Consider the following 16,493-nt stretch of genomic DNA (forward strand, 5'->3'; position numbering starts at 1 on the left):
TTCAGGAAGAGTTATTACCCCTCAACCATCAAGCTTTCAAACCAGAGGACTTCACTCAACTTCACTTGCCCCATCACTGAACTGTTCCCACAACCTATAGACTTGTTTTCAAGGATACTTCGTCTAGTGTTCTTAATATTCATTGATGATTATTATTATTGTTATTGTGAACTTTATTTCTCTTTTGTGTTTAAAGTTTGTTTTGTTTTGAACATTGTTCTGCTGAGTACAGTCTTTCAATGATTCAATTGTGTTTATTTTATTTACTGTGATTGGCAGCAAGAAAATGAATTTCAGGGTTGAATATGGAGACATGTATGTACTTGGATAATAAACTTACTTTCAGCTGGAATATGCTCAGTGACTGTCCCACCATTTTAAATATTTTACAGACCATTTTGTTAAACAATACATAAAGTATCATATGGTTATGCTCTGGTGTCAAAATGGTTGTTGTGATGCATCTTGTATGTTAGTGTAGTAGGTAGTGCTTGTTGCTCTTACTTTCAGTTTCCACCACTGGTGAGCAGTCTAGCAAAAAGGAGAATTGAATGTGCAAGTCTCTCCCTGCCAGCACATAGCCTCTCCAACAGCAAGACTCAGCCAGTGCCTCCTCAAAAACTGAACTCCTTTTGGAATCAGGCAGAGGATGGGGATGAGATCTGGCCCCTGCACACATAGCATGCAGGCCCACTGGCCCTATAACACAGCTTGGTGCTCATGGAACAGATCCCTAGCTATGGGGCAGTCTCAGAGAGACAAGGACAACAATAGGTAGGTACATTTAATGTCAGAGAAATGTGTACAATATACGTCCTGTAATTGTTCTCCTTCGTAAACGTCCACGGAAACAGAGAAGTGCCCCGCAGAATGAATGACAGTTAAATGTTAAAACCCCAAAGCCCTCCCCAACTCCCCCCTCCCATGCAAAAGCTACAGCAAAACAATATCCCCCCCTCCCTCACCAGCAAAAAGCATCAGAAACCCCCACCGAGCACTCAAGCATGCAGCAAAGCATCAATAAAGACACAGTCTTGCAGTATCCCAAAGACTACTCGTTCACCCTGTATTCAACATACCACAGGCTTTCTCTTTCCCTAATAAGATGTCTCCATTTCTCAGTGAGAGGGGAGACATAGCAAAACGACTCGCTGTTTTATGGTGTTAAAAGTCTGTTATGTCACTTTTTTCTGAGCTCTGTGCACAGCCAGCAGCCAGTTCGCTGCTTTCAATCGTCCGTGTGCTCCCATGACACATCAGGTGGCGAACTCCGGCCTTGAATCCAGCACTCTGAAGGTGCACTAGACTTCCAGGCCGTGTCCTTGGCATATCGGTCGGTTGTGAGTCCCTGAGAGTGGGTCCCATTTCTGCAAAGAACGAAAGCCAGCATGTAACTCCAGGTCAGGGTCTTCAAAAGAACCTTGATAGGGAGAAAAAGAGACATTGAAGATAGAAATAGATTGAATTGACTTTATTTCTTACATCCTTCACATACTTGATGAGTAATAATCTTTATGTTACGTCTCCATCTAAGCATGCAATGAGCAATCATAGTAATTTATAATAATCTATAATAAATAGAACAGTCAATGTAACATAGAATCCACTCAATCCAGTGTGAGTTTATCAGTCTGATGGCCTGCTGGAAGAAGCTGTCCGGGAGCCTGTTGGTCCCTGCTTTTATGCTGCCGTACCACTTCACAGATGGTAGCAGCTGGAATAGATTGTGATTGTGCTGACTTGGGTCCCCAATGATCCTTCGGGCCCTTTTTACACACCTGTCTTTGTAAATGTCCTGAATCATGGGAAGTTCACAACTACAGATGCACTGGGCTGTCAGCACCACTCTCTGCAGAATCCTGAGATTAAGGGAGGTACAGTTCCCATACCAGGCAGTGGTGCAGCCAGTCAGGATGATCTCAATTATGTCCCTGTAGAAAGTTGTTAGGATTTGGAGGCCCATACCAAACCTGCTCAACTGTCTGAGGTGAAAGAGGCACCTTTTTCACCACACAACTGGTGTGCACAGACCACGTGAGGTCTTAGGTGATGTGGATGCCGAGGAACTTAAAGATGTTCACCCTCTCAACCCCAGATCCATTGATGTCAATAGGGGTTAGCCCGTCTCCATTCCTCCTGTAATCAACAACCAGCTCCTCTGTTTTTGTGACATTGAGGGAAAGGCTGTTTTCTTGACACCACTGTGTCAGAGAGATGACTTCTTCTCTGTAGGCTACCTTGTTATTGTTTGAGATTAGGCCAATCGATGTAATGTCATCGGCAAATTTAATTAGCAGATTAGAGCCGTAGGTAGTGACACAGTCATGGGTATACAGGGAGTAAAGGAGGGAACATAGTACACAGCCCTGAGGGGTGCCTGTATTGAGAGTCAGAGGGGTGGAGGTGAGGGAGGCGATTGGACATTGGACAATCACGGCTGGCGATTGGACAGGAAGTCCAGGATCTAGCTGCACAAGGTAAGGTCAAGGCCGAGGTCTCTGAGTTTCTTGTCAAGCCTGGATGGAATTATGGTGTTGAATGCTGAACTGTAGTTGAAGAGCAGCATTCTTACATAAGCATCCTCCTTTTCTAGATGTGTAAGGACGGTATGTACAGCAGTGGCAATTGCATCATCGTTGATTGGTTGTGCCAGTAGCGAATTATTGGGGATCCAGTTTGGGTGGTAGCAAGCTGTAGATGTAATCCTTGACCAGCTTCTCAAAGCATTTGCTTATTATTGAGGTGAGTGTGACAGAACACCAGTTGTTCAGGTATGTTACCTTGGTCTTTTTTGGTACAGGGACAATAGTGGATAATTTGAAGCAGGAAGGTACTCTACACTGGGAGAGGGAAAGATTAACATACCTGTCAGTAAACATACTTGCCAGTTGTGTTGTGCACATCCTGAGTACTCGCCCTGGGATGCCATCCAGTCCCGCAGCCTTGCAACTGTCCACTTGTTGGAAACATCTGTTACCTCAGCCTCAGAGATGACCAGGTTGCAGGTTGAAGCGGTGTTTTTCCTCGGAGGCTCAGAGTTAGTGACATCAAACCAGCATAAAATTAGAAAAGCTAAAAGAAGATATGAGGTTGCTTTGGCAAGTCAGGTGAAAATATATCCAAAGTGTTTCTACAGTTATATTAGTAGCAAAAGGATAGTGAGGGATAAAATTGGTCCCTTAGAGAATCAGAGTGGACAGCTATGCCTGGAGCCCAAAGAGATGGAGGAGATTTTGAACAATTTATTTTCTTCGGTATTCACTAAGGAGAAGGATATTGAATTGTGTAAGGTAAGGGAAACAAGTAAGGATGTTATAGGAACTATAACGATTAAAGAGGAGGAAGTACTGGAGCTTTTAAGGAATATAAAAGTGGATAAATCTCTGGATCCTGACAGGATATTCCCTAGGACCTTGAGGGAAGTTAGTGTAGAAATAGCAGGGGCTCTGACAGAAATATTTCAAATGTCATTAGAAATGGGGATGGTGCCGGAGGATTGGCGTATTGCTCATGCGGTTCCATTGTTTAAAAAGGGTTCTAAGAGTAAACCTAGCAATTATAGGCCTGTCAGTTTGATGTCAGTAGTGGGTAAATTAATCAAAAGTATTCTCAAAGATGATATATATAATTATCTTGAGAGACTGGGTCTGACTAGGAACAGTCAACATGGATTTGTGCATGGTAGGTCATGTTTGACAAATCTTTTTGAATTTTTTGAAGAGGTTATGAGGAAAGTTGATGAGGGTAAAGCAGTGGATGTTGTCTATATGGACTTCAGTAGGGCCTTTGACAAGGTTCCGCATGGAAGGGTTGTTAAGAAGGTTCAATGGTTAGGTATTAATATTGAAGTAGTAAAATGGATTCAACGGTGGCTGGATGGGAGATGCCAGAGAGTAGTGGTGGATAACTGTTTGTCAGATTGCAGGCCGGTGACTAGTGGTGTTCCTCAGGGATCTGTACTGGGTCCAGCATATATATTAATGATCTGGATGATGGGGTGGTAAATTGGATTAGTAGGTATGCAGATAATACTAAGGTAGGTGGCATTGTGGAAAATGAAGCAGGTTTTCAAAGTTTGCAGAGAGATTTAGGCCAGTTAGAATAGTGGGCTGAGTAATGGCAGATGGAGTTTAATGCTGATAAGTGTGAGGTGCTACATTTTGGTAGGAATAATCCAAATAGGACATACACAGTAAATGGTAGGGCATTGAAGAATGCAGTAGAACAGAGTGATTTAGGAATAATGGTGCATAGTTCCCTGAAGGCGGAATCTCATGTGGATAGGGTGGTGAAGAAAGCTTTTGGTATGCTGGCCTTTATAAATCAGAGCATTGAGTATAGGAGTTAGGATGTAATGCTAAAATTGTACAAGGCATTGGTAAGGCCGAATTTGGAGTATTGTGTACAGTTCTGGTCACCGAATTATAAGAAAAATGTCAACAAAGTAGAGAGAGTACAGAGAAGATTTACTAGAATGTTACCTGGGTTTCAGCACCTAAGTTACCTGGAAAGATTGAACAAGTTAGATCTTTATTCTTTGGAGCGTAGAAGGCTGAGGGGGGACTTGATAGAGGTATTAAAATTATGAGGGGAATAGATGGAGTTAACATGGATAGGCATTTTCCATTGAGAGTAGGGGAGATTCAAACAAAAGGACATGAGTTGAGGCTTAGGGGCCAAAAGTTTAAGGGTAACATAAGGGGGAATTTATTTACTCAGAGAGTGGTAGCTGTGTGGAATGAGCTTCCAGTAGAAGTGGTAGAGGCAGATTTGGTATTGTCACTTAAAGCAAAATTGGATAGGTATATGGACAGGAAAGGAATGGAGGGTTATGGGCTGAGTGCAGGTCAGTGGGGTTAGGTAAGAGTAAGCATTCGGCATGGACTAGAAGGGCTGAGATGGCCTGTTTCCATGCTGTAATTATCATACGGTTATAAAAGCGATTGAGCTCATCTGGGAGGGAGGCCGCGATATTGGCAGCACCACTACGTTTGGCTTTGAAGTCTGTGATGGTATGCAACACTCACCACAAGTCCTGTGTGCTATTCATTGTGAATCTTGACTCAATCTTGTCCCTGTATTGTTGTTTTGCAGCCTTGATAGCTTTGCACAGATCATAGCTGGTTTTCTTGAGCTTATTGCTGATTGCCAGCAATGCAAGTTCTATGCTGCACAGTAAGTGCTGCTCACATGGAACTATTGATACTGGGTTTCTGCTTTGGGAAGACCCTGACCAACTGGGGGACAACATCGTCCATGCACTTCCGGATGAAGAACCTGACTCCATCTGTAAACTCGGAGACATCCTCATCATGGAAGACATTAATCGACGCAGTCCTGCAGCATGGAGGCTGATTGGTCGGACCAACAGTGGATGGTTATAACTATGGCTGCCTCTTGTTTCAACTTCTGCCTGTACGTCAGCAAAAGCAGGATCAAAGAATGATCTGATTTTCAAAAAGCTGGGCGAAGGTCAGTTTTGTAAGCATTTCAGAAGGGAGTGTAACAGTTGTCAAGTGTCTTTATCTCCACGAGTGCTCACCTGGATGTACTGACAAAATTTCGGAGAGACTTTCGTCAGCGACTCTTGATTAAAGTCACTGGCGACAATGAAGGCAGCCTTTGGGTATGCAGTCTCCAGATGGTCTTATACAGTTCCTTGAGAGCCAGGTCAGTAGCAGCCTACGAATTTCACAGGTGAGGCTGAAGGGAGAGCCTTGATGACTGGGCATCTCAGATTCCCCATACTTTCCGCCCCGGCTTGAGATGATGATCAACCGTTGTCCTCTGAGATAGACGAATGCCAATCACCACGTGTGCGTACGGCATTAAACTTGACTTTTCTCAAATGCTATTCCCCAATACTTTCCAATATCTTATTTCCCAGTGAATTTGTCAAGCTCCTCACTTTCTGCTGGTTTCTTTGTACGGAATATTTTTATTCGCTCTTGCCTCGTTGTGTGGAGAGGGAGGATATGTGAGCTACTCGACAGTGGTAGTAATGCTTCCAGTCTCACTTGAAATCAATTCATAGTAGCATGTCCTCTTTCATTAGAACATTGTTCTTTGGATTCTAGCTCAAAAATCAAGTTTAATACAAAACTCAGCTGTCATTCCGCACCTTTAAGCACATTATTTTATATTGAATGAACCCTTCTCACTGAAGAATCCAGATGAGACAGCATTGAACAATATTGATATTTTTCAAGATTTCTTTACTTTCTAAGTACCCACAACCTCGTCAATCTTCACACGGGCATCATCAGGCTTGGAAGCCAAATGTTAAGTGGGGGAAAGCATAAACAGATTATCCATGTGGTATAAATCTTAAGCAACACACGTAAAATGCTGGAAGAACTCAGCAGTTTCAGCTCCCTTTCTCCTTGCTTTTTTCAATCATTAATCTGGATACCCTCTCATTATCTTTTCTAGAGTAGGTTACATGGTCAGCTCAACATGTTGGGCCGAAGGGCCTGTAATTCGCCATAGATTTCTGTGATCTATGTTCTCTTCTCACCTACCTATTACCTCTCTCTGGTTCTTTCCCTTTCTTCAATGGTCTGCTATCATCTCCTTTTAGATTCCTTCTTCTTCAGCCCTTTACCTCTTCTACCTCTCCACCCCCAGCTTCTTACTTCTTACCCCCATCCTGTGCAGCCACTTTTCCCCCTCACCTGATCTCACAAATAAACTGCCAAATCCTACTCCTTCTCGCCCCCACTTTTTCATTCTGGCTACTGCCCCTTCTTTTCCGGTCCTGATGGAGGACATCAGCCCAAAATGTCAACTGTTTATTCCCCTCCATTGATGCTACCTACCTGACTTGCTGAGTTCCTCCAGCATTTGAGTATGTTGCAAAAGAGGGAAAAGTTTGACTTCCTATATTGCAGGTAGGAATAGCAGATTCTTTTATTCAATGACTGATATTCAGTTCAAATGTTCTTCTGTTTGCCTTCGGTATGACAATAACAGTGTAAATTTACCTAGTACTTCCTGCCTGTTAGTTTTGTGCTCTTTCCCGATATTTTATTCCTCTTTGCACACCCCTGCTGAAATGTATTGAAGGAGTTTTGTGATGAGTTTGGTGATATAAACTGGGAATGAAGTTCAAAGTGTTTATGTTTTAATTCTCAAAGTGAGGAAGAAGTACACTTTGTCTCCCAGCTATTTTCATCTAAAAGTAACATTGTTTTACTTGACACATTGCTATGCAAAAAGTAGTCAGATGTTGATGTGTGTGTGCACACACCTGTTTTGTGCTTGTGTGTTAGTACATTGATGAAAATCAGAATCAAGTTTATTATCACTGACTCGGATCACATGAGATTTGACATATATTGCAGCAGTACTGTGCAAAGGCATAAAATTGCTATAAATTACAAAAATAAATCAATAGTACAAAAATGAGGAATATTGAAGTAGTTTTCCTTCTTTCACAGTCTATTGGCAGAGGGAAAGAAGCTGTTTGTGAATCAATGAGTATGGGTCTTCAGGTCCCTACTACCCAACCCCCTCCCAATGAGAGTGGGCATGTTCCAGATGATGATGGTGCTTTGCTGGTGTGTTTTTCATTACAGCACCTATGCCTTCAGCTCAGGGTACATCCTCTGAGATTGTCATGCCCAGGAACTTGAAACTGCAGCTGTTCATCCTTTCCACTGCTGACCCCTCAATGAGGACTGATACTCGTTCTTTCAACCTCTCTTTCCTGAGGTCTAGAATCAATTCCTTGGTTTTGTTGATATTGAGTGTGATGTTGTGATATGTACAGTATATATGTGTATACATGTGTTAATGCCTATGTCTACCTTTGTGTGTGCATGATACAAACCTGGTCCCAACATATCATCAACAACACACAGAAAATGCTGGTGGAACACAACAGGCCAGGTAGCAACTAGAGGAGAAGCACTATCAACGTTTCGGGCCGAGACCCTTCATCAAAGGGTCATTTTGTGTGTGTTGTTTGAATTTCCAGCATCTGCAGATTTCCTCATGTTTGCCCAACATATCATTGTATTTATAAGGAAGGCAAGACAGTGACTATATTAGGAGCTTGAAGAGATTTGGCATGTCAACAAATATACTCAAAAACTTCTATAGTCGTACTGTAGAGAGAATTCTGACAGGCTGCATCACTGTCTGGTATGGAGGGGCTACAGGACTGAAAAAACTGCAGAAAGTTGTAAATCTCGTCAGCTGCATCTTGGGTACTCGCCTACAAAGCATGCAGGACATTTTCAAGGAGCAGTGTCTCAGAAAGGCAGCATCCATTATTAAGGACCTACAGCACCCAGGGCATGCCCTTTTCTCACTGTTACCATCAGGTAGGAGAGATAGAAGCCTGAAGGCACACACTCAGTGATTCAGGAACAGCTTCTACCCTTCTGTCATCCCATTTCTAAATGGACACTAACTAACTCATAGTATCTCTGTTTTTACATTTTTTAAAAATATATTCAATATACGTAATTGACTTGTTTTTTTTATTTTATTTATTATCTCTCTCTCTCTCTCTCTCTCTCTCTCTCTCTCTCTCTCTATGTATTGCATTGAGCTGCTGTTGCTAATTTAACAAATTTCCCATCACATGCTGGTGATAATAAACCTGATTCTGATATCTGCCTGTATGTGTGTATACATATATGAATAATTACATATCTGAATAATTATATACATGAACATGCAGTATATTTATATATTCCAGCAATTTGTTTGCAATGTGTGTTCTAGGATTCATTTCCTATAATTACCACACACATTGAGCAGTGTTGCAATTTTATGTCAGCTGTCAGTATTAAACTGAAGGAAATTCAATTCAGGCATCTTGAGTTGGAATTTTCATTCCCATAACTAATTGAGTTGTATTTCTCTAGACAATGTAAAAATTCCTTTAGCTTCCATTACTTACATGAATTATAACCAAGTAATTATCAGGTTTAAGAAAAAACCTGGTTTAAGATGATGCTGCTGAAGATGTGTGACAACTTACTGATGGTTTGCAAAGCAAGAATTATGGCTAAATACTTATTAATAACACCTTTTCAGTTTTAAAAAACATGGTAAACAATCAGCAAACAATGAAGAGTCAAGCAAAAGCAAGACTGACTCAAGGGTCGAGGTGTGAGTGAGGTCGAGGCATGTTAATGGAGAAATGGTTGGAGCGAGGTTGAGACATGTTTGAAATAGAGTTAGAGTGAGCGGAGCAGAGGAATGTCGGGGTGGAGGAGTTTTGGAGCCTGTCAACCTAAACCGAGAGTGTAATTTGATCAATCAAGGTACCAGGCCAATTTGGAAAGGTTGGGTATGGGCTGGAACATGGCAGCAGGGTCCTAGACCAGAGCGTATCACTGTGACACGGCCTGGTTTTATTGCAAGGAATGACCCGATGCTTAAACAATTTAAATGGATGTATTGGAAAGGCAGGATGTTGGAACTGGAGGCAAAGCTCCCGTCAGTTCTGCTCACAGCTCCATGACACTTGCACTGCTCTTCACTACCCTAAGGTTGAGGCTGTGGGCCTGCTCTGGTTGCTCCAGTCTTCACGTCTGCAAGGCCTGTGATGTTTTGCCCAGCTGTGCGATAAACTGTGGCTGAGGCTGTGGGCTGCTCTGGCTGCTTCAGGCTTTGTGTCTATTGACTCATTTTTGTTCTGAATACCATTTGCTTGCTTTTATTGTTTGCACAGTTTATTTTGTTTCCCTCTCTCTCCCCCAGTTGAATATCTTATGGCTGTCTTCGGTTTCTTGTTTTGTGCTGTCTGTAAGGAGACACATATCAAAGTTGTACAATATATACATATTTTGATAAAAATATACTTTGAACTTTGAGCCTAAGAAAACCTAGAAGCGAAATATTATCCTGAGAACTTTAAGCCTTGGTTACAATACGTATTGAAAACGGCCACCGTTTTCTCTATACTCCTCCTTTGTGTTCCTTTCAAGATGTTCTGCCTTTCATGCATACAATTGCACAGGCATAAAATAAACGTTCTAGTAAATCCTTTGAGGACCAACTTCTGAAACACTTTCTATGTTCATTGAAATAACTCGCTCTGCTAGTCATTCAAATTGTTTCTGCATTGCAAAGGAATTAAGCTACTTTGTACTCTTGGCCACAATACACATCCTCTATTCCTGCTACTGTTATAATGTTTATATCTCAACACTTACATTGCCTGTACTTTAGTGAGATGCCTTAACCTGCCTGGTGGGGAATTGACTCAATTAGATCCACATGACTCCACTTTGGATTATGATGGGATCGCTAAGATGTACCGGTTGGTTAATTAGCTTTAAAAATTAATTTTATTTGTCAAATTTGCTTCAAAATATAAATGAAAAACTGCATCCAATTTAAACAGTGCAGATTGGGCAGTGGTTCAGGAAAGAGGAGAGGGAAGCTGAACTGATAGGAAGCTTCAAAATGAACTGAATGGAACTTCTGTTCCGTAATAAGTAACCAGTGAACAGAACAAATGTAGTGGGACGTGAGGTCTGATCCCAACACAGCTGTGGTATCCATAACTGCATGCACAAATCCTAATGTAACCTAACTAGCGTTTTCTGCTGCTGAAATATGGTTCCTCTTGCACCACCCTAAAGGGGCCTATACTTAACTTCATACCTTCAAGAATGCAGCTAACTCTACTCAGAAATCTCATTTCAGGGGCCAGTGCCAAGGAATAAATTCAAGTCTAGGCATAGATGCTGATTTACCAGGGCTTATTTTGCATTACAGCACCAGACTGACGTGCAGATTTGACATCTGACACAATGTTGTCATGCTTCCAGTTCCTTCATCCTTTCTGAAACTGTTTTGTTCAGACCCTGGCAAGTAGCGTTGTACCATTGATGGCTTGATTTCTGTTCTCCTTCTCAGCAGAAGTTCTTAACCTTGATATTTTAATTATATTTAATGGAGCTCTGAAACGTGATTGTGAGGGCTGCCTTCCTGCAGCTTGGCATCATATATAATGAGAATATAAAATTCCTTAAAAACCTTCTCACTCCACCTCAATATTCCGAGATCACAGTCAATGCCACTTTAGCACTTCCTAGGAATCCATCCAGTGGAAATGCCTGCTGCCTCCATGGAACTAAGCAGGATGAGTAAGAATAGCCAGTCCAGCCATCAAGCCTGCGACTCTGTTAATTTTGATGATATTTTAATTTAACCCCAACAACACTATCCTACTCAACTCTTACAACATTAAGACCAAAAGATATAGGAGCAGAATTAGGCCAGTTGGCCCATTGAGTCTGCTCTGCTATTTTAGCATGGCTGATCCATTTTTTCTCTCAGCCCCAATCTCCTGCCTTCTCTCCATATCTCTTCATACACTGATCAATCAAGAATCTATCAACCCCTGCCTTAAACATACATAAAGACCTGGCCTCCACAGTTGCCTGTGGCAAAGAATTCCACAGATTCACCATCCTCTGGCTAAAGAAGTTCATCCTTATCTTCATTCTAAAAGGATGCCCCTCTATCCTGACAATGTGCCCTCTGGTCTTGAAATCTACCACCATTGTAAACATCGTCTCCATATCCACTCCATCAAAGCCTTTCACCATTCAATAGGTTTCAATGAGGTCTCCCCTCATACTTTTGAATTCCAGTGAATACAGGCCCAGAGCCATCAAATGCTCTTCATATGCTCTTCAATCCTGCAATCATTTTTGTGAACCACCTTTTAACCTTCTCCACTTTCAGCACATGCCTTCTAAGATAAGGAGACCAAAACTGCTCACAATACACCAAGTGAGGTTTCATCAGCACTTTATTAAATTTGAACATGGCATCCTCGCTTTTATCCTCTTGAAATGAATGCTAACATTGCATTTGCCTTCTTCAGCACAGATTCAATCTGCAAATTAACCTTTCAGAAATCCTGCATAAGTACTCCCAAGTCTCATTGCATCTCAGTTTTTTTTGTATTTTCTCTCCATTTCTTTAACCAAACTGCATGACTATACTTTTCCCAACATTGTATTCCATCTGCTATTTCTTTGCCTATTCTCCTAATCTGTCTAAGTTCTTCTGTAGCCTCTCTACTTCCTCAGAACTACCTGCCCATCCTCATATCTTCATATCATCTGCCACAAAGTCATCAATTCCATCATCCAAATCATTGACATATGCCATAAAAAGAATCTGTCCCAACACGGTCGTCTGCGGAACATCACTAATCACCAGCAGACTTTCAGAAGTGGCTCCTTTTTATCTCACAATCTACCTCCTACCAATCAGCCACTGCTTTATCAATGGGTAGAATTTTTCCTGTGTTATCATGGACTTGTAGTTTGTTAAGCAGCCTCATGTGTGGCACCTTGTCAAAGGCCTTCTGAAAATCAAAGGATACGACATCAACCAATTCTCCTTTGTCTATCCTACTTATTTTTCTTCAAAGAATTCCAACAGATTTGTCAGGCAAGATTTTCTCTTGAGGAAACAATGCTGACTATGGCCTATTTTATCATGTGCCTCCGAGTATCCTGAGATCTCATCTTTAACAATCTACTCCAAAATCTGAAGTCAGACTAACAAGCCTATAGTTTCCTTTCTTCTGCCTCTCTCCCTTCATGAAGAGTTCAGTGATATTTGCAGTTCTCCAGTCTTCTGGAAACATAGCAAAATCAAGTGATTCTTGAAGGATAATTACTAATGCTTCCACAATCTCTTCAGCCATCACTTTCAGAACTCTGTGGTGTACACCATCTGGTCCAGGTGAATTATTGACCATCAGTTCTTCCAGATTCCTAAAAACCTAGTAATCTAGTAATGGTAATTTCACACACTTCAGGCCCTTCTGACACCTGGAACTTCCACCATACTGATAGTGTCTTCCACAGTGAAAACTGGACTGATGCAAAATACATATTAATTTCAGCACTATTTCATTGCCCCAAATTGCTAACTGTCCAGCATAATTTTCCAGCAGTCCAGTATCTGAAGAAAATTTTGTCATCTTCTTTAATATTTCTGACTAGCTTACTTTCATATTCCATCTTTACCTTCTTAATGAATTTTTAGTTACCTTTTGTTGACGTCTAACATCCCACTAATTTTGCTCTATTATATGCCCTCTCTTTGCCTTTTATGTTGGCTTTGGCTTCTCTTGCTAGCCATGGTTGTGTCATCTTTCCTTTCAAATACTTCTTCCTTGTTGGGTAATGTATACCCTGTGCCATCTGAATTGTTTCAAGAAATTCTATTCATTGCTTCAGTGTAGTCATCCCTGCCAGTGTTCTTTTCTAATCAATTCTGGCCAACTCCTCTCTCATGCCTCTCTAATTCCCTTTACTCCACTGATACATCTGACATTAGCTTTCCCGTCGAATGATTGCATTTCTAACTCTGATGGCTAGAAGATCTATATTGTTGAATTGGAAAGAAATTGATCCTCCCACTGTATTTAATTGGTTCTCTCAAACTATGTTATGTTTAAATTTAGAAAAAATTAGAAGTGGTACTTTTGAGACTTCTATTAAATTTGAAAAGTTATGGAGACCATTTATTCAACATTTTCATATGATGTAATATGACCCTGTGCCAAGTACATTTGATTTCCTAGCTTTTAGCTTATGTATTTTGAGAGGACCGGAAGTGACGGCATTGATGAATACTTATTTTTGTGAGATATTATAAACAGCCCACTTTTTTTTTTCTCCTTCTCTTTTGTTTGTTTTTCTTTCTTTTATATTACTTATTAGTTATAGTTATTAGATTAGATTAGTTAGTTTTGCATTATATAATTTTTTTTTTGTTTTTTTTTCTTTCTTTGTTCTGTTTTTTTTATATTATACATTATGAAATATTTTGATTTACTATGTCCATACATATATCTTATGGCTTATGTCTTGGTAAACTCATTTATATTGTAACTATTATGTATGTTTTTTTCATATGTAATGGAATGTGTATGTTGATAATTTCTTTATCAATATATCATCTGTATTCTGTCCATATTACTAATATTAATAAAAAGATTTAGAAAGAAAGAAAGAAAGACATTAGCTTCTCCTTCCCAAATTTCAGGATGAATTCAATCACATCATGACCAGTTGTTGCAACAAATGATGCGAACGCAAGCTCAGGACACAGGCATAGAAATTTAGTTAGGATGCAGACGTGGGTGAAAGCAAACAGGAGGGAGGGAGAGCAGGAAGGCAGGAGACAGGCAGAATTTATCTTGACATGGGGAGACTGGGTTTTACAGGTAAACCTCGGAACTGGAGTGGAACTTAGAAAACTGATATTGACATGGAGAGACTGAGTTTTACGGGTAAATCTTGGTATTGAAGCAAAACTGAGGATACACAATCCTAAGCGGCCAGGAAGCATTAATTACCACACTGGCAAAACCAACGATCTGATAACTAGTGGGTGCAAAGATAGGGTTCTTATGTTGCAGGTCCTGATGAAAACCAGGTGTGCCGTCATCAAGGGGAATTAGGAGAAAATGGGGAATTAACGGTTGTGACTGTGACAGTAACCCCCTCCGCCCCTCAACGGGAGCCTCCAGGCAAACCACCAGGCTTGTCCAGATTATCTTGATGGAAATCTCGGATGAGGGAAGGGTCCAAGAGGAAGGAGCGGGGAATCAAGGTGCACTCCTCTGGCCTGTATCCCTCCCAATCGACCAGGTACTGGAGGCCTCTGCCTCGGCGGCGCACATCCAGCATTCACCAGATGGTGTACGTTGGGTAGTTGTCAATGATCCAGGTGAGTGTAGGAGGTTCAGCAGATGGGCACAAAGAGCTGACAGATACAGGTTTCAGTTGGGAGATGTGGAACATGGGATGAATGTGCATGGATCTGGGCAGTTTGAGTCTGACCACCAAGGAGTTGATAATGCTCTCAATCTTGAATGGCCCGAGGTACCGAGGGGTGAGTTTCTTAGATTCATTCTTGAGGAGGATGTCTTTTGAAGAGAGCCAAACCTTCTGACCAGGCCGATAATTAGGTGCAGGAATTCGATGGCAATTGGCAATCCTCCGGTTGCACTCAGCTGAGTGGAGCAGGGTCGTGCGTGCATCCTTCCAGACCTTGTGGTACTGGCAGAAATGGGCCTGAACTGAAAGCACAGCAACGTCGTCTTCATGTGCAGGAAACAGAGGGGGTTGGTAACCGAGGGAGCATTCAAAGGGAGGCATTCCAGAAGCTCCGTGAAGGAGCTCGAAAGCAGGGTTGATAAGGGGCAGTGGATACTTATTCTTTATGGTGATGCGGTTCAGGCCACAGTAGTCAATGTAGGGACACAGCGAGCCATCTCTCTTCCTCACAAAGAAGAAACCTGCACCTACAGGGCAAGATGAGCGTCGGATAATGCCAGCCACGAGAGAGTCATTTAGGTACGCCCCAATTGCTTCCCTTTCTGGTCAGGACAGGCTAAACAGCCAACTGGTGGGTAGAGAGGCTCTGGGGAGAAGGTCAATTGCACAATCGTAAGGGCAATGTTGAGGCAGGGTAAGAGTCTGTTTGTTTGCTAAACACTTCTCCCTGATCATGATATTCCGCTGGAACCTTGGATAAGTTGGGGGGGTTTCAGAGGCAGACAAGGTCACGGTGACTTCCACTGGGGAAAGGGCTGATCGTAGACAAGTGGACTGACAGAACGAACTTCAGCCGACTAGCCTCCCAGTGGACCAGTCAATGTGGGAGTTATGATGGCTTAACCAGGGGTAACCAAGAACTATAGCAGCTTGAGGAGAGCAAACTAAATTGAATTGTATCTGTTCCTGATGGTTCCTGGAGAGAAGAGAGAAGGGTGGTCTGCAGTGTGTGACTCGGGCCAGTAGCCTACCATCAAGTGCCTGGGTTTCCGGGGGGTACTCAATGGCTCACGAGGAATTCTGGCCCGGAAAGTTAAGTCGTCATCCAAAAGGTTTCCCTCAATGCTGGATTTCAAAAGTGCTGACACAGGCAAGGACTGTTGATTATAATATAAAGTAGCTGGAAGGCGCGTCCGGGTTCGGGGAATGGAAGGGAATGTTGTCTGGCTCTCCAGGGTCCCCCTTTCTACTGGTGAGCCTTCCCTTTTTGGCCGAAGGGGACAGGTAGGATGGAAGTGGCTGGACTGACTGCAATATAGACCCTCACCTGCTCTCAATCTCCGTAGTTGTTCTGTGGGGAAAAGGCAATTCCATCCCAACTGCATGGGTTCCTCTCCCAGGGTGGTAGAACCGGCCGGGCTGTGAGCTTCTTTAAGAGCAGGAGGAGAAGAAAGGCCTGTACTGGTGGGAGACGGTAATGAGTGCCGTGCAGTGGCCAAAGGTGGTGGACGACCATTTCTTTCTCTATGGCGTTCTTGGAGACGATTGTCTAAACTGGTGGCTAGGGAGATCAAGGAATCCAGGCTGTCAGTGTCGTCTCTTGCTGCCAACTTGTCTTTTACCATGTCGCCGAGACCATTCTGAAATACCTTTTGGAGTGCCCCATTGTCCCACCCCGTGTTGGCCGGTAATTTCTGGAACTCCACAGAATATTCA

The 16,493-nt window shown here is 42.2% G+C and overlaps 1 long non-coding RNA gene across 1 annotated transcript; it reads right to left on the minus strand.

The window, feature by feature from the left end:
* Positions 1-1,226: 1,226 nt before the first annotated feature.
* LOC132393771 (uncharacterized) lies at positions 1,227-5,191 on the minus strand. The gene is made up of 3 exons (XR_009512079.1): positions 5,028-5,191; positions 2,882-3,072; positions 1,227-1,420 (listed from the first exon to the last, which is right to left on the minus strand). It is a non-coding gene; the product is annotated as an uncharacterized LOC132393771 (long non-coding RNA).
* Between the last annotated feature and the right edge of the window lie 11,302 nt (positions 5,192-16,493).

This window comes from Hypanus sabinus, chromosome 5 (genome assembly GCF_030144855.1).
Source record: "Hypanus sabinus isolate sHypSab1 chromosome 5, sHypSab1.hap1, whole genome shotgun sequence".
Taxonomy (NCBI): Eukaryota; Metazoa; Chordata; class Chondrichthyes; order Myliobatiformes; family Dasyatidae; genus Hypanus; species Hypanus sabinus.